Below are 19469 nucleotides of genomic sequence, written 5' to 3' on the forward strand. Positions count from 1 at the left end.
GTGCTACTCAGGCCTATTTATCTAGGGAATCTAAAAGCTTCTAGTTTTGAGTGGGGCCCAGATCAAGAGAAGGCTCTGCAACAGATTCGGGCTGCTGTGCAAGATGCTCTGTTATTTGGGCCATATGATCTGGCTGATCCAGTGGTTCTTGAAGTATCAGTGGCAGATGAAGATGTTGTTTGGAGTCTTTGGCAGGCCCCTGTTGGTGAATCACAGCCCAAACACTTAGGACTGTGGAGCAAAGCCCTGCCATCTTCTGCAGATAACTACTTTCCTTTTGATAAATAGCTTTTGGCTTGTTACTGGGCCTTAGTAGAGACTGAATGCTTAACCATGGGCCACCAAGTCACCATGCAACCTAAACTGTCCCACATGAACTGGGTGTTGTCTGACCCACAGAGCCATAAAGTTCGACAAGCACAGTGGCACTCCATCATTAAATGGAAGTGGTATATACGAGATCAGCCCTGAGCAGGACCTGAAGGCACAAGTAAGTTGCATGAGGAAGTGGCCTAACTGTCCATGGTCTCCACTCCTGTCACATTACCTCCCATCTCCCAGACTGCACCTATGGCCTCACGGGGGGTTTCTTATGATCAGTTGACTGAGGAGGTGAAAACTCATGCCTGGTTTACAGATGATTCTGCATGATATGCAAGCATCATTGAAAGTGGACAGTGGCAGCACTACAGCTTCTTTCTGGGACCTCCCTGCAGGACAGTGGTGAAGGGAAAGCCACCCAGTGGGCAGCACTTTGAACAGTACACCTGGTTGTTCACTTTGCTTGGAAGGAGAACTGGCCTGATGAGTGACTATATACTGATTCATGAGCCGTGGCCAATGGTTTGGCTGGATGGTCAAAGACTTGGAAGGAATACGATTGGAAAATTGGAGACAAAGAGGTATGGGGAAGAGGTACATGGATAACCCTTTTTGAATGGGCTGAAAAAGTGAAGATATTTGTGTCTTATGTGAATGCACACCAAAGGGTAAACAGCAGAGGAAGATTTTAACAATCAAGTGGATAAGATGATGTGTTCTGTGGAAACCAGTCATCCTCCTTACCTAGCCACTAATGAACAAAGTGGCCAGGGTGGCAGGGATGGAGGTTATGCGCCAGCTTAACATGGACTTCCATTCACTAAGGCTGACTTGGCTATAGCCACTGCTGAGTGCCTGTCATGGATTGAATTATGTCCCCTAAAAATATGTGTATCAGTTTGGCTGGGCCATGATTCCCCGTATCATGTGGTCATCCTCCATTTTGTGATTGTAATTTTATGTTAGAGAGGATTAGGGTGGGATTGTAACACCCTTACCCAGGTGACATTCCTGATCCAATGTAAAGGGAGTTTCCCTGGGGTGTGGCCTGCACCACCTTTTATCTCAAGAGATAAAAAGGGAAGCAAGTAGAGAGTTGAGGACCTCATACCACCAAGAAAGCAGTGCTGAGAGCAGAGCGCGTTCTTTGGACCCGGGGTCCCTGCAAGGAGAAGTTCCTAGTCTGGGAGAACATTGATGAGAAGGTCCACAGACAGGGAAAGCCTTCCCCCGGAGCCGATGGCCAGAATTTGGGTTTTTAGTCTACTTTGTTGTGAGAAAATAAACTTATCTTTGTTAAAGCCATCCACTTGTGGTATTTCTGTTATAACAGCACTAGATGACTAAGACAGTGCCCAATCTGCCTGCAGCAGAGACCAACACTGAGTCCTCGATATGGCACCATCCCTCAAGGTGATCAGCCAGCAACCCGGTGACAGGTATGATTATACTGGACTGCTTCCATCATGGAAAGGGCAGGATTTTGTTCTTGCTGGAATAGACACTCTAGATATGGATTTGCCTTTCGTGCAAACAATGCTTCTGCCAAAACTACCATCTGTGAACTTACAGAATGCCTATCCACTGTCACGGTATCCCACAAAGCATCACCTCAGATCAAGGGACTCACTTCACAGCAAACAAAGTGCAGGAATGGGCCTATGCTAATGAAATTCACTGGTCTTACCATGTTCCCCATTATCTTGAAGCAGCTGGCCTGACAGAACCATAGAATGGCCTTCTAAAGACACAGTTATGGCACCAGCTAGGTGGCAATACCTTCTAGTGTTGGGGCAATGTTCTCCAGGAGGCTATATGTGCTCTAAACCAGCATCCAGGATATGGTGCTGTTTTTCCCATAGCCAGGATCATGGGTCCAGGAACCAAGGGGCGGAAATGGGAGTTGCACCACTCATTATTACCTCTAGTGATCCACTTGCAAAATTTTTGCCTCCTGTCTCTGTCCCGAGATTCTACGCTTTGCATGTGTAGAGGTCTTAGTTCCAAAGGGAAGAATGCTCTCACCTGGAGACACATGACTGATTCCACTAAACTGGAAGTTCAGAATGCCACCTGGCCACTTTGTGCCCCTTATGCCTCTGCATCAACAGGCAAAGAAGGGAGTTACCATATTGGCTGGTGTGACTGATGCTGATTACCAAGAGGAAACTGGATTGATATTACATAGTGGAGGCAAAGAAGAGTATGTCTGGAATGCAGGAGATTGCTCAGGGTATCTCTTAGTACTGTTGTACACTATGATCAGAGTAAATAGAGAACTACAGCAACTCAATTCTGACACGACTACTAATGGCCCAGACCCTTCAGGAATGAAGGTTTGGGTCACCCCACCAGGCCAAGAAACATGACCAGCTGAGGTGATTGCTGAGAGCAAAGGGAATACAGAATGGGAAGTGGAAGAAGGTAGTTCTAAACACCAGTTACAACCACATGACCAGTTGCAAAAATGAGGACTGTAATCATTATGAGTATTTCTTCCTTGTATGTGTGAATCAAATATTTTTGTTTTCTTCATTTATAAATATAAAATGTAAATGCGGTAGTACGTGTTTGGTTGTATGCATTTTAACTGTATAATGTTAGGTGCCAGTACGACTTTATTATCGTCTTTATTCACAGATTATGTATGGTTTAAGGAGATGTGCACAGGTGCCAAGCTCACAAGGTGTGGACTGTGATGGTTAAGGTTGTGTGTCAACTTGACTGGGCCATGATTCTCAGTGGTTTGGCAGGTATGATGTAGTTTGGCAGTCATATAATGATGTAATACCTCCATGATGAGATCTGATATAACATGATCACCTCCATGATGGAATCTGCTGTGAGGAGCCAATCAGTTGAAAGGGGGTTTCCTTGAGGGTGTGGCTTGCATCCAGTATAGGTGGACTTTCTGGAAAGTTTCGTGGGCTTTTGTTTGCTCTGGATCCTGCAGCTGGCTCCTGTTTGTCCAGCCTCCAGTTCTTGGGGCTTAAGCTAGCAGCTTACCTCCCATCTTGCCCACTGATCTTGGAATTTGTCAGTCTCCACAGCCTGGAGCCAGGCCCCTGCTGTCTGACTGTCGATCATGGGTTTGCCAGCCCCTGAAGCTATGTGAGTCAGGAGAAGCCTTCAACCTGATCCACAGACTTGGACTTTCCAGCTTCTACAACACTTGAGCTGTTCCTTGATATAAATCTCTCTCTATATATATGTTTATATTCTTTACTGGTTTTGCTTCCCTAGAGAACCCAGCCTAGGATAGTTACCAAAAAGATTTTGGAAACTGCCTTTAAGCTGACATACTATAAATCATAATTACTGTTGTGTGGTGCGATGGATTGCTTTTACGTGGCCTTTCTCATCATGGTCTCGTGACTCCCATAAAAGTGATTGGGTGGGACTGTGAAAATAGGGTAATTGTGGCCCACCAAGGTGATCGGTCAGTTTTGCCATCCCTCTGGGCTTGAGGTGAGCCATCCCAGAGGCAAGAGAGAGAGAATCCTACTACCACCAAGGAATAAGAGCCAGGAGCAGAGAGCACATCCTTTGGACCCGGGATCCCGGTGCTGAGAAGCTTCTGGAACCAGCAGACAGAGAGAAAAAGAGAGAGAGCTCGAGAAGCAGTGGCAGAGAAGTAATGGCAGGAGACTGCATGATAAGCTTCCCAGCCCACAGAGCAAGAAAGATGAATGCCTTTGAGCAGGAAGCTTGCTGGCGGGAGTAGAGTGCCTCTGGGCACTTACTGGCAGAGTTAAAAGAGCTTTCTAACACTTGCCCAAGGGTGGCATAGGCTGAGTGCTGAGAGGTGTGCCTGTTAGCATGGCTGAGAAGAGCCTGTCTTGATGGAAGAACTGTATCCTGAGTGTTCCTGAATCTGAATTTTAACCTGTTATTTCCCTAATAAATCCCATAATCGTGAGTATGGTCTGTGAGTTCCGGGTGGCCATTGAAATGGATTATCAAACCCATCAGAGAAGTAGGGAGCACTGTGGGAAAGACAGTTGGTGTCAGATTTAGTAAAGATCGTGGACAGACGAGGCATGGTCTGGCCTCTACCTCATAGAAATCAGCCTTGGACTGTTGATCTTGATTCTCCTTCCCCCTTGTGAAGTTAGGAGAGGTCAGAAAATGACCCCATGGCATTTTTACATATTGAAATAAACTTGTCATGCTAAGATTACTCCTGGGCATATTAGAAATATTTAATTTATATAACAGCTGAAAAGAAGGTTTCGAAGGACAGCTATTATAATACTTTACTTTGAGAAGACAAAGTATTATAATGACATGTGAAAGACCTGGAGTTCAAAAACCAAAAGGGAAGAATATGTTTGGCACTTCTCAAGCTGAAAGAACTGAAGTAAAAACTCAAGCCTCAAGTTGCAATATTAAATTAAATGCAATATTAATGAAATGATACAGGAAGCATCAAAAGAAGATGGAAGGAATACAGAGTTACTATACCAAAAAGAATTGGTTGATGTTCAACCATTTCAGGAGGTAGCATATGATCAATGGTACTGAAGGAAGAGGTACAAGCTACACTGAAGGCATTGGCAAAAAACAAGGCTCCAGGAATCGACAGAATACCAATTGAGATATTTCAACAGACGGATGCGGCACTGCTCACTCGTCTATGCCAAAAAATTTGGAAGACAGGTACCTGGCCAACTGACTGGAAGAGACCCATATTCATGCCTATTACAAAGAAAGGTGATCCAACGAAATACAGAAATTATTGAACAATAGCATTAATATCACACGCAAGTAAAATTTTGCTGATGATATTCAAAAGCTGCTGCAGCAGCACATCAACAGGAAACTGCCAGAAATTCACGCCGGATTCAGAAGAGGACGTGGAACGAGGGGCATCACTGCTGATGTGAGATGGATCTTGGCTGAAAGCATAGAATACCAGTAAGATATTTACCTGTGTTTTATTGACTATGCCAAGGCATTTGACTGTGTGGATCATAACAAATTATGATAACACTGCAAAGAATGGGAATTCCGGAACACTTAATTGTGCTCACGAGGAACCTGTACATAGATCAAGAGGCAGTCATTCAAACAGAACGAGGGGACACTGCATGGTTTAAAGTCAGGAAAGGTGTGTGTCAGGATTGTATCCTTTCACCATACCTATTCAATCTGTATGGTGAGCAAATAACACGAGAAGCAGGACTATATGAAGAACAGGGCCTCGGGATTAGAGGAAGACTCATTAGCAACCTGCATTATACAGAGAACACGACCTTGCTTGCTGACAGTGAAGAGGACTGAAGACCACAGCCTTCAGTACGGATTACACCTCAACATAAAGAAAACAAAAATCCTAACAACTGGACCAATAAGCAACATCATGATAAATGGAGAAAAGATTGAGGTTGTCAAGGGTTTCATTTTACTTGGATTCACAATCAACGCCCATGGAAGCAGCAGTCAAGAAATCAAAAGATGCATTGCATTGGGCAAATCTGCTGTAAAAGACCTCTTTAAAGTGTTGAAAAGCAAAGATGTCACCTTGAAGACTAAGGTGCCTCTGAACCAAGCCATGGTGTTTTAAATTGCCTCATATACATGTGAAAGCTGGACAATGAATAAGGAAGACCAAGGAGGAATGAATGCCTTTGAATTATCACGTTGGTGAGGAATATTTAATATACCGTGGACTGCCAATAGAACAAACAAGCCTATTTTGGAAGAAGTACAGCCAGAATGCTCCTTAGAAGCAAGGATGGCAAGACTACATGTCACATACTTTAGACATGTCTTCAGGAGGGATCTGTCCCTGGAGGAGGACATCATGCTTGGTAAAGTAGAGGGTCAGCGGAAAAGAGGAAGACCCTCAACGAGGTGGACTGACACAGTGGCTGCAACAATGGGCTAAAGCATAACAATGATTGTGAGGATGGCACAGGACCAGGCAGTGTTTTGTTCTATTTTACATAAGGTTGCTGTGAGCTGGAACAAACTGGATGGCACCTAACAACAACCTAACAACATAAGTGCTTATTTATCTCCAAACCAATTAGAATAAAGCTCCCTGAAGGGACATTATAAATTAATTTTGTAATATCATCCAGAGGTAGGAAAATATTACATATACATGTATAACACACTTATAGACATATACATGCATAAAGATAGGGGAGTAGGATTTAACCTTGTTTTCGTGCTTTCCCTATGAGTTGGAATCGACTCGATGGCAGCAGGTTTGGTTTGGTTTTGGTTTTGTGCTTTAAAAATTTTTTAGAGAAGCAATTTTATAATTATTTTCTTTTTGAGACCTCATTATACCAATTAAAATTGGAACCCCATTTCGTTGGGAAGGGGGAAAGTGTGTAATTCTCTTTTCTCCACTGTACTTTTCAAAGGAACAAGTTTATTTATATCAAAAGTTTCCCAAAGTGGCTACTTGTGATGGATTGAGTTTTGTGCCCCAAATTTATGTGTTGTAAATTCTAACATCTATACCTGTGGATGTAATGCCATCTGGGAATAGAGTTTTCTTTGTCATGTCAGTGTAAGGTATGTTTTAAGCCGATCACTTTTGACACATAAAAAGAGTAGTTAAGGTACAGAGAAGAAAACACAAATGGAGGGGAAGACACATGCCATATGAAGATGGCTAAAGAACCAGGGAACAGAAGCTGAAGAGAGACAAGGACCTTACCCAAGAAGCGATACAGAGAGAGACTTTCCCTAGATTCAGTGCCTGAATTCAGACTTCTAGCCCCCTAAACCATGAGAAAACAAATTTCTGTTTGTTTGTTATAGCTACCTAAAAAACCTACCTGGGCTATTTCCATTAAAGCACCACTAAGAAACTGAGGACCTACCGAAAGCCCAAATCATCCTTCTGGTGAGGTTATGCCTTTTAAAAAGGTAGGTGCAAGAATTAAGAATGAGAGAACATATAAGAAGTTGGAATTTTTCCTTAGAGTGGAGAGGATGGAGACTTCAAGGACCCCCTGAGAGCAGACAACAGCCGGTAGGAATGTAATGCTTATGCACTTGTCTCAAGCTCCCAATCTGGTGGTTAGCTGCCTCCTAATGCAGAACTGACAATCTGTGTCCCTCAGTAGGTGGAAAACCAGAGAGAATGCTGTCTCTGGACCAAAGCCAAGCTCTCAGGACAAAAAACTGTGGTGGCTGGAGAACCTCCTCTGGTTTTTATAGCTGGAACAAAGTTTGTCCAAGTGGATACCGGTCTCGTGAGAACTGCAAACTCACCAGTCTGTGAGGCTGGCTTACAGGGCCAATACCTTTGGTCTATCCTATGAGTCTTCTTCTTATGACAAACAACACGGTTAGACAGGATAACACAAAAGTCAGTAAACAAAGATGAAAAAAGACAAAGTAAATGGGAACTAACAACAAAGCCCAAGCACCAAACAAAAGTTCCCTAAAGTAGCCACTGCAAATTCCAGTTATCCTTGGTATAGTCAACCCACTTCCAAGAAACTGCAATGTGCAGCTCTGGAGTGAGAAAGCATGTAAGAAGCAGGGATCCTGGGGGAGGGGGAGAAGGAGGTTTAGAACAGGAGGAGCCCATGCTTAGAATTCCTAAGATGACAATATGTAAACAGAAGTCCCCATGAAATGGCTGTAGGAAGGCACAGGGATTCACATATCTTATCCCAAAGACACAGAACAAAAGGATGACTCACTAAGATGACATCTAGGCTCCATGTCCAAGTCAGGACAGGCCGGAGTCACTCAATAAACACTGGAACTCAAAACGCAAAGACAGCAGAGCCCAGATCTGGAAAAGACTTACCCCTCAGCCTCTGGGTTGGCCAAGGATCAGCAGATACAAGGGCTCCTGAGGGTACCAGCATCTGGACACTCACCAGCCATAGGGTCAGTTGTGGGGAAGAAAGATTCTTCTCCGGATCCTACTTCTGAAGCTAGAACTGTAGAAAAGAAAAATTAGATCGAGTCAATTAGAATTGACAAAGTTTCTTGAGTGAGAAAACTGTTCGAGAATAGAAGGCACCCCAAACTGAGAAATTCTGAGGGGGCTTGAGTTTACGCAGTTACAACGCCCTTTTAAAGCTTAGATGATTAAGTATCTTGCCCTTTGCTTTGATTGGTTGCTGTTGTTATGTGCCATCAAGTTGATTTCAACTCATAGTGACCCTATGTGACAGAGTAGAAATGCTCCATAGGGTTTCCTAGGTTGCAAATGTTTATGGGAGCAGATAGTGAGGTCTTTTCTCCCTTGGAGTCCCTGGGTGGGTTTGAACTGCTGACCTTTCAGTTAGCAGCGGGTTCTTTACCGCTGTGCCACCAGGGCTCCTTCGACTGGTTAATCACATTTAATTTTCCTTTTGTTTTGGGGTGGAAACCCTGGTGGTGTAGTGGTTAAGTGCTAGGGCTGCTTTCGAATTCGCCAGGCGCTCCTTGGAAACACTGTGGGGCAGTTCTGCTCTCTCCTATAGGGTCGCTATGAGTAGGAATTGACTCGACAGCACTGGGTTGGGTTTGGTTTGGTTTTTGTTTTGGGGACATTGGTCACTGAATGCTACACTGGCTTATCCTGATTGGATGAGTATTGCTAACTCATGCTGATAAGGAAAACTTGCCTAAGTTTTGATTCTGTTTAAAGTTGTTACTTCTTGTAAATGACCTTATGACTAATTTTGTTTGGCTCTTGGCCCAGGGAAACCATTTTAACTCCTGCTTTTATAAAATAAAATTTAATATCTCTGACTGGCCAATCTAGAACCATATGCCCATGCCTGAACCAATCACTGTGGGCAGAGCAATAGAACAGGGTGATGGCCTGAGTCAGAAACTAACCAGTTCCCCAGAGGAAAGAGGGGTTCTGTGGCAAGAAGTATGGGGGAGGAGTGTTGGGCAGAAAAACTATACAGGCCTGCAACAATATAAATGATGTTCATAAATACTGATGAGACCAACTCTACCTCTAGCATTTCAGTTCCTTGGGCCATTTTTTTTTTTTTTTTTAATTTAAGCTAGTTTGAGTTGAATATACCATTTCTTGTAACCAAAAACAGAGTACTGATTCATTCACTTCTCTCTCTCCACTAGACTGTAAACTCCATAGAGGAGATACCAAGTCTATTTTGTTCACTGCTATAGTTTCTTTAGGAGTCTCTGGGTAGTAGTTGTTGTTAGGTGCCGTCAAGTCGGTTCCAGCTCATAGCGACCCTGTAGAACTGCCCCATAGGTTTTCCAAGGATTGGCTGGTGAATTCAAACTGCTGACCTTTTGGTTAACAGCTGTAGCTCTTAACCATTGCACCACCAGGGCTCTGGGTGGTACAAACAGTTAAGTGCTTGACTACTAACTGAAAAGTTGGTAGTTAGAACCCACCCAGAGCTGTCTTGAAAGAAAAGCCCATCGATCTGCTTTCAAAAGGTCAGAGTCTTGAAAACCCCATGGAGTACAGTTATACTGTGCAACACGTGGTTTTGCCTTGTGTTGGAACTGACCCGATGGCAACTGGTTTAGGAGTCCCTGGGTGGCGCAAATGGTTAAGCACTTAACTACTAACCCAAAGGGTGATGAACCCACCCAGACGCACTTTGGAAAAAAGGCCTGGCAATCTGCTTCCAAAATGTCACAGTCTTAAAAATCCTATGGTGTGCGGTTCTACTCTGCTACACATGGGTCACCAAGAGTCGGAATTGACTCAACAGCAACTGATCTGTTTTTTGGGGGGTAGTCCCTTTGCCTAAAACAGTGCCTGGCACATAGAAGCTGCTCAGTAAATATTTGTTTTTTTTGTGATTATCTGTTTAATGTCTGATCCTAATCTTGCCAGGTTCATTTTCATAAAGCACAGTGTTTTATTTTGTTTTCTAGCTCACCCCTGTGTCCTCCAAACCCTAGTACATGTCCCACACATAATGGACCCTCAGAATAAACTGTGGAATAAATGAATGTGCCTCTTGCTAGCCTTTAAGAGGGCAGAGACAGTGTCTATTTTTGATAGTAATTAAATCCTCAGTATGTAGCACTGTCTACCACATAGAAGGCCTCCCAATCATTGTTGGTTGAATGATCCAAATCAAAACCAAGCCATTGCCACTGAGTCAATTCCAACTCATAGTACCCTACAAAAAAAAACCAAACCCGTTGCCATCGAGTCGATTCCAACTCATAGTGACTCTGTAGTACAGAGTAAAACTGCCCCGTAGGGTTTCCAAGGTTGTAATCTTTATGGAAGCAGATCACCAGGTCCTTCTCCCATGGAGTGGCTGGTGGCTTTGAACTGCCAACATTCTAGTTAGCAGTTGAGCTACTTAACCACTGCACCACCAGGGCTCCTTGGTTGAATGACACACTAAATGAATATTAAAGACACAGAATGCTAATGCTACTGGTACTTGCAACAACTTTTGAACTGAAAACCTACGACTTCAAGGAGTCTGCAGAGGTTCACATAGCCAACTTTTTGTTCCTCTGCAGAGACCTCATCCAAAGGCAGATTTTAACCCATATAAATGTCTTCATAAAAACTGATGGAGGAACAGAGGCTTTAGGGTTTCAGGCAATCCTCCCCATCCCCCAGCTGGGCTAGGTTGATATTCATGGTTCTGGCTTGTTCATTTTCAGGAGCTCTTAGCTCTTGTTAGCTATACAAGCAGGTTCAGTCTGTTGCCATGGAAACTGCAGCTGGAGTGGGAAAGAGGAGGGAGACTGAGGAATCAGCAGAGACTGGAATTTTCCAGCTCCAGAAGCTGACTTGTGTGTAAACTCAAAATCCCAGGCCAGCACACAGTCAATTCTCAATAAATATTTTTGAGGTGACTGAATGAAAATGTAGGAACTTGGATAAGTGACTTTCTATTTCCGAACTTCTTTCCTCGTTTGTAAAATAATAATTTTTTAGTGTAGGAGGTTTTAATTAAGATAATGTAAATACAACCCTTAGCACAGGGCCAGGCACTTTATAAATCAAAACTTAAGTGTGATCTTCAGACCTGCTTCATAATTGCTTGGAAGTAATTGATGGCAGTTGGCAATTGTTTATAAATCCCAGCTCTCATTTTTTTCCCTCCTCCAGTTTTCTGAGAAGAATGAAATCATCTTCCCTCCCCACCTTAACGGAAACCCTGGTGGCTTAGGGGTTAAGGTTTCAGCTGCTGACCCAAAGGTGGGCAGTTCTAATCCACCAGGTGCTCCTTTGAAACCCTATGGGGCAGTCCTGCTTTGTCCTATAGGGTTGCTATGAGTCTGAATCGACTCGACAGCAGTGGGTTAATGGGTCCCCCCACCTGAACATGCTGCCTTCTCAATCCCACCCCCTGCTGCTGAGTTGATTCCGACTCCTAGCGACCCTATAGTACAGAGTACTATATCCAAGGAGGATTCAAACTGCCGTGCTTTTGGTTAGCAGCCATAGTGCTTAATCACTATGCAACCAGGGTTTCCGCCTTCTCAATAGGGTTGCCAAATAAAATATAGGACACCCAGTATGTCCAAATGGGACATAGTTACTGTAAAACATTATACGTCATTTATCTGAAATTCAAATTTAATTGGTTATCCTGCATTTTTATATGCTAAATCTGGCAACCCTTCTTATGGTAAGTTACTCTGTTACAAATGAAATATAAATGTTGGTTTTATCAGCTATTCCTCTATTAAATGTTTCACCTAACAGTAACTCTAACTCTGGACACAAAAAGCGCCCTTTTAAAGACTTAATTCAGTTAGTAGCTTGAGAAATAGTGATTGAGCATCTGTCCTATGCCAGACACCGCTCTAGTCGCAGCAGAGACTGCACGGACAAGTGCCTGCCCTCTCGGAACCTTCAGTCTAGTCTTATCTTTTCCCAACAACATAATGAAATCTATTCAAAATTATAATATAAAAGATGCCTAAACTGTGTTGGCTCAATGGTAGAATTCTCACCTTCCACAAGGGAGACATGGGTTCCATTTCCAGCCAATGTGTCTCAAGCACAGCCACCACGCCTCTGCCAGTGGAGGCCTGCATTTTGCTAGGATGCTGAACAGGTTTCAGTGTTGCCTTCAGACTAAGTCAAACTATGAAGAAAGGCCTGGTGATCTACTTCCGAAAAATAAGCCAATGGAAACCCTACTGAACACAACAGTCCCTCCAGTTGTGCACGAGGTCGTCAGGACTTGGAGGTCTACTTGAGGGCAGCTAACAACAATCTCATTGTCTAGATCACAATGTAAAAGTAAGGTATCAAATATACATCTCATTAAGCTTCTATAATAGACACTTGACGGTTTGGTGCCCTTGCTCTTTGTCTGTTTTTTTTGGGTCCCCAGCTGTAAACTCCCTGAGGGTAGAGAGTGGGTCTCAGTTGACTGGCAGTTTCCCAGGCGCCCTTGCGCCAGGCCTGGCACGGTGCGCATGCGCACTAAGTACGTGCGCATTAAATAGCAGTCAGTGAGTGGGGAGTGCCCATTGTGGCGTCCTATTCCTGTCCTTCGCCATGAGTGAGGCATGACTGAGAGTCCTGCGACTCTGAGTGTGTAGTAAATGGAGGCAGCGGTTCTAACGACCATTCTCTTCAGAGAAGCCGCGTGCCTAGCCCACAAGAGGTGAGCGAATGGACACTCCGTGGGCGAACCCTGGAACTCGGCTGTCAGGGTTAGGTCTAAACCAGCCGGTGGAGCCCAAGCGCATGCGCAGAGGGCCTTGGGCCTCCGGCGCCATCTTGGGCCTTCGCGGGATGGCGTTTTGCCCCGGCTTGGTGGTCATTTCCTTCCCGCCTGTGAGGTTTGTGCGTTCGCGTCTTGGGGAACCCTTTGGGGTATGGGCTTCCCCTCCTTGGAGGAAAATAAATTCCGGTGTTAGAATTTTATTAAGGTGTATTTTAAAAATAATTTCCATTATGTTCTAGGGAAAAGATATTCTATGACTAGAATGAAAGCTCTGACAGGCCAGGCACTTGTATTTTCTCAGAACTTGATATTTCCAGTTACTAGCATTGACTTGGAAACCCTGGTGGCAGTAGTGGTTAAGTGCCACGGCTGCTAACCAAAGGGTCGGCAGTTCGAATCCAGAAGGCGCTCCTTGGAAACTCTATGGGGCAGTTCTACTATGTCCTGTAGGGTCGCTATGAGTCAGAATTGACTCGATGGCAGTGGGTTTTTTAGTGGGAGCATTGACTTCGAAACCCTGGTGGCGTAGTGGGTAAGTGCTACAGCTGCTAACCAAAGGTCGGCAGTTTGAATCCAGAAGGCGCTCCTTGGAAACTCTACAGGGCAGTTGTACTCTGTCCTGTAGCGTCTCTGTGAGTTGGAATCGACTCAACGGCAGTGGGTTTTAGTGGGTTTAGCATTGACTTGAATGTGAGAAAGCCTGGGAGACCCTTAATACTCAGCCTAGGGAATGGCCTTCGTTGAAAATTGGTTGTTCGAATATCCCATCTCTTTAACGAGAAGCCCGGAAACCCTGGTGGTGTAGTGGCGAAGTGCTATGGCTGCTAACCAAAGGGTCGGCAGTTCGAATCCGCCAGGCCCTCCTTGGAAACTTTATGGGGCAGTTCTTTGTTCTATAGGGTTGCTATGAGTCGGAATCTACTTGACGGCACCGGGTTTGGGTTTGGGTAACAAGGAGCCCAGGTGGCGCACTGCTTAAGCTGTCGACTGCTAACCGAAGGGTTTGCGACTGGAATCCACCCAGGGGCTGTGTGGGAGAAAGAACTAGGAGTCTGCTCCTAGAAACATTCCAAGCCAAACCCACTGCCCTCATGTCGATTCTGACTCAGAGCGACTCAGTAGAACTGCCCCATACAGTTTTCAAGGCTCTAATGTTTACAGGAGATCCTGGTGGCAGAGTAGAGCTAGGGCTGCTAACCTAAAAGTCAGCAGTTCGAATCCACCAGGCTCTCTTTGGAAACTGTGGGGCAGTTATACTCTGTCCTTTAGGGTCGCCATGAGTTGGAATGCACTGCATGGCAAGAGGTTTGGGTTTTTTGTTTGTTTGTTTTATCTTTGTGGGTGGAGCCCTGATGGCACAGTGGTTAAGCGCTTGGTTGCTAAAGGAAAGGTCAGCGGTTGGAACCCACTAGCCACTCCAGGAGAGAGATGTGGTAGTCTGCTTCTTTAAAGATTAAACCAAAACCTGTTACCATTAAGTCAATTTGGACTTATAGTGACCCTGTAGGACAGAGTAGAACTGCCCCATAGGGTTTCCAAGATTCTCATCTTTATGGAGGCAGACTGCCACATTTTTCCCTTGCTGAGCGGATGAGCTGCTGGTGGGTTCGAACCGCCAACCTTTCTGATTAGCAGCAGAGCGCTTAATCGTTGTGCCACCAAAGCTACTTAATAGTAAAGATTACAGTCTAGGATACCCTATGGGGCAGTTGTTCTTTGTTCTATAGGGTCACTGTAATTCAGAATCGGTAGTTGACGGCACCAGGTTTGGTTTGGGTTTTATACAACTTAATCGAGGTGTAATTTACATACCATGAGATTTGCCTGTTGTACACTGGGTTTCTGGGTTTAAATGTACAACTCAGTGTTTTTTGAGTAAATTTGTGGAGCTGTGCAACCATCACGGCAATCCAGTTTTAGAATGTTACCGGGTTGGGTGCTGTTGAGTCAGTTTCATCTCATAGCTGCCCCATGTGACAGAGAGAACTGCTCCATAGGGTTTTCTAGGCTGTAATCTTTACGGGAGCAGATCACCAGACCTTTTCTCCCACAGAGCAGTTGGATGGGTTCCGTCCACCAACCATTTGTTTAGCAGCCCAGCACTTAACCGTTGAGCCACCAGGCCTCCTAGAATGTTTGCATCACCCACGCTCCTCTGAAGGAAAACCTGGTGGCACAGTCGTTGAGAGTTATGGCTGCTAACCAAAAGGTTGGCAGTTAAGATCCACCAGGCGTTCCTTGGAAACCCTGTGGGGCAGTTCTACTCTGTCCTATAGGGTCGCTATGAGTTGGAATCTACTCTATGGCAATGAGTTGTTGTTAGGTACCGTTGGGTCAGTTCTGACTCATAGCGACCCTAGGTACCACAGAACGCAACACCGCCCAGTTCTGCGCCATCCTTACAATCGTTGTTATGCTTAAGCCCACTGTTGCAGCCACTGTGTCAGTCCATCTTGTTGAGGGTCTTCCTCTTTTCCGCTGACCCTGTACTTTACCAAGCACGATGTCCTTCTCTGGGAATTGATCTCTGCTGACAACATGTCTAAGGTATTGTAAAACACAGTCTGGCCATCCTTGCTTCTAAGGAGCATTTTGGTTGTACTTTTTCCAGGACAGATTTGTTCCTTCTTTTGGCAGCCCATGGTATATTTGATATTCTTTGCCAACACCACAGTTCAAAGGCATCAATTCTTCTTCGGTCTTCCTTATTCATTGTCCACCTTTCACACTCATATCATGTGACTGAAAATACCATGGCTTGGGTCAGGCGCATCTTAGTGTTCAAGGTGACACCTTTGCTTTTCAACACTTTAAAGAGGTCCTTTGCAGCAGATTTGCCCAGTGCTGCTTCCATGGCTGTTGATTGTGGATCCAAGTAAAATGAAATCCTTGACAACTTCAATCTTTTCTCTGTTTATGGTGATGTGGTTTATTGGTTCAGTTGTGAGGATTTTTGTTTTCTTTATGTTGAGGTGCAATCCATGAAAAAGGCTGTGGTCTTTGATCTTCAATAAATGCTTCAAGTCCTCTTCACTTTCAGCAAGCAAGGTTGTATCATCTGCATGATGCAGGTTGTTAATGAGTCTTCCTCCAATCTTGATGCCCCATTCTTCTTCATATAGTCGAGCTTCTAGGATTATTTGCTCAGCATACAGATTGAATAGGTATTGTGAAAGGATACAACCCTGACGCACACCTTTTCTGACTTTAAACCACGCAGTATCCCCTTGTTCTGTCCGAACAACTGCCTCTTGATGTATGTAGAGTTTCCTCAGGAGTACAATTAAGTGTTCTGGAATTCCCATTCCTCGCAGTGTTATCCATAATTTGTTACGATCCACACAGTTGAATGCCTTTGCATAGTCAGTAAAACACAGGTAAACAGGTAAACATCCTTCTGGTATACTGCATTCAGCCAGGATCCATCTGACATCAGTAGTGGTATCCCTGGTTCCATGTCCTCTTCTGAATCCGACCTGAATTTGGGGCAGTCCTTCTCTGTTCTGTAGGGGCGGTATGAGTTGGAATCGACTCGATGGCAACAGGTACCCTCCTCAAAAGTCTCTCGAGCCCCATTGTGGTCACATGTGGTTCCCAGCCCCAGGCAACCGTTAACCTACTTTATGGTTCTTTAGATTTGCCTTTACTGGCCAGTTTTTCAAAATGGGATCCTATAGTATGTGATCTTTTGAGCTGGCTTCTTTTACTTAGAATAACACTTTTTGAGGTTCATCCATGTTTAGCGTGTTATTAAAAGTTCATTCTGGCCTCTTTTAGAGGAAGCTAATTTTGTTTCCAATGAATCGTGATGACTCTTCATATCATTCAGAATGTAGGAAGATTATCCTACAAAGATTGTATCCTCCCTGCTTTGCATTTGGCCCAGTTTAGCCAATTTATGTTTTCTCTGGATTGAATGTGTTTAATTAGGATTTTCATATTTATTAGCAAAGAGACGTGGGAGTCTTTGGGATACTGACTTTGTTGACTTCCTGGCTTGGCTTTGGATGCGAGTCCTTTCACTTGTTTGTGACATTGGACAACCGTTCCACCTCTCTGTCTCAGTTTGCAGGGAATAATAATTGCTCCTAGGTTAAATGAGTTATTGTGTGAAAAGAAAATAATCCAGCTAAAAAAGTTAACTTTCTTTTTTTTTTTGGCAGGGATTCTTTTTTTTGGAGGGGGTGCGGGGGCGGGGTGATGGATCAAAAAAAAGAGAGATGAGTGCTGTTGTAACCCACGGGGTTAGTGTGTTAAAACTTGTTGAGAAGCCTATTTTTTATGTCTCAGATCAGTTTCTGGCAGATAACAATTACGTGTTCCTTGGGAGTTGGAAGGAAGTTTATCCTCCCCCGTCCCCAAATAAGATTATTTTGATAGTTTACATTTTCCCTGGAAATTGTGTATTTCCTTAATATTTGTAGGTTTATCAGGTTAAAAATTAAATGGCGTGGTGTTAAGAGTGTAGTCTCCGGAAGCAGAAACAAGGTTAGAGCTGTGAGCTCTTTGCAGCTGTGGAGCCTTGGGCAATTTGCTCAACTTCCTAAGGCCCCTGTTTCATCCACAAAACTGGATAAGAATGGCACCCACCTTCCCTCTATGTTAAAAACCCAATCCCTGTATGTTAGGTGGATTAAATACAGTAGAAATCTTTTACTTAGCACAGCCCTTGGTGCATAGGGAAAGTTCTGTAACTGTCAGCTGCAGTGCTTTTTCATTATGCAAGGTTCTTTCCAATTAAGACAGCTTAGGTATTGTAAACCTCTGTGAACCAGTCAGTTAATTAAAATGAACTGGGAAGCCATCCACTGTTTTCTAGGCCTTGGAACGCTTTATGGAACAGAAATATTTGTCACTTGAAAGTTGGAAGGAAGTTTCCATTCTTCCTCCAGGCATCCTTTAACGCCATGCTTTTTTTTTCATTATTGGCTTTGTATTTTTTTTTTTTGTTTGTTTGTACTTCCCTTCCATTTCACTAAGTTTTAAAATTTATTACTACAGAACAGGGCTCGGCAGTCCTTTCCTGTAAAGAGCCAGATAGCAAATATTTTAGGTTTTGCGAGCCATACATTCTCTGTGGAAATTACTCAACATTGCTGTCATATTATGAAAACAGCCATAGACAATATGTAAGCAAATGGGTGTGACCGTGTCCAATAAAACTTTATTTATGAACGTTGAAATTTGAGTTTCATATAGTTTTCATGTGCTATGAAATAATTTTTTGAAAATTTTCAGCCATTTAAACATTCTTTAGCTCAACCATTTTGTATGTGGACCATACACAAACAGGCAGTGGGATGGATTTGGCTGTGGTTTCTCACCATAGAGTTTCATAGCATAGTGACTGGTGGTGTGATTTGGAGTCAGAAAGACGAGGTTTAAATCTTGGCTCTGCTGTATAGTAACTGGGTGTGCTTCTTAGCAAGTTAACTGCATCACTGTGAGGCTCACATTCTTCGTCGTGCAAACGGGCAGTAAACATACCTATGTCTTTGGGTTGTTGGGTTGAGATAATACAAGTAAGGGGTCTTGTGCAATGCTGAAAGCATAGTAAGCTCAATGTTAGCGAACTTTTTTTTTTGAGAGGCAGTTAAATAGAAGATAAGCCCTAACGAGTAGAGCCAGTAGAGCCAGATGGCCTGGCTTTAATTCTGGACTTCTTGTTATACATGTACATCCCTGTGACTTTGGGCACGTTTCCCAACCTCTCTCTGCCTTCCTTTCCTTATCTGTAAAATAGGGATTATGATAGTACCTACCTCAGACAATTGTCATAAAAATTAAATAAGCTAACACTTGTCAAGTGCATTGAAAAATTCCTGTCACAAATTCCCAATTAATATTGTTGTTGTTCCGTGCTGTAGAGTTGATTCTAACTCATAGCGACCCCAGGTACAACAGAATGAAACAGTGCCTGGCCTTGTGCCATCCTCAGAATTGTTGTTATGTAGCCCATTGTTGCAGGCATTGTATCACTCCATCTCATAAAGGATCTCCCCCTTTTTTGCTGACCCTCTGCTTTACCAAGCGTGATGTCCTTCTCCTGAAACTGGTCTCTCCTGATAACATGTCCAGAATACATGAGACAGAGTCTAGCTATCCTTGCTTCCAAGGAGCATTGTCTGTTTCTTCCAAGACAGGCTTTTTCATTCTTCTGGCAGTCCATGGTGTATTCGGTATTCTTTGCCAACACCACAGTACAGAGGCGTTAATTTTTCTGCAGTCTTCCTTATTCATTGTTCAGCTTTTGCACGCATATGACACGACTGAAAGTATCACAGCTTCAGTCAGGCGCCCCTTAGTCCTCAAAGTGACATCTTGCTTTTTAACACTTTTAAGAGGTCTTTTGCAGCAGATTTGCCTAGTGCAATACTTTGATTTCTTGACTGGTACTTCCATGGGCGTTGATTGTGAATCCAAGTAAAATGAAATCCTTGACAACTTCAGTCTTTTCTCCATTTGTCATGACGTTGCTTATTGGTTCAGTTTTGAGGATTTTTCTTTTCTTTATGTTGAAGTGTGATCCAT

Source organism: Elephas maximus, chromosome 11 (assembly GCF_024166365.1).
Source record: "Elephas maximus indicus isolate mEleMax1 chromosome 11, mEleMax1 primary haplotype, whole genome shotgun sequence".
Taxonomy (NCBI): Eukaryota; Metazoa; Chordata; class Mammalia; order Proboscidea; family Elephantidae; genus Elephas; species Elephas maximus.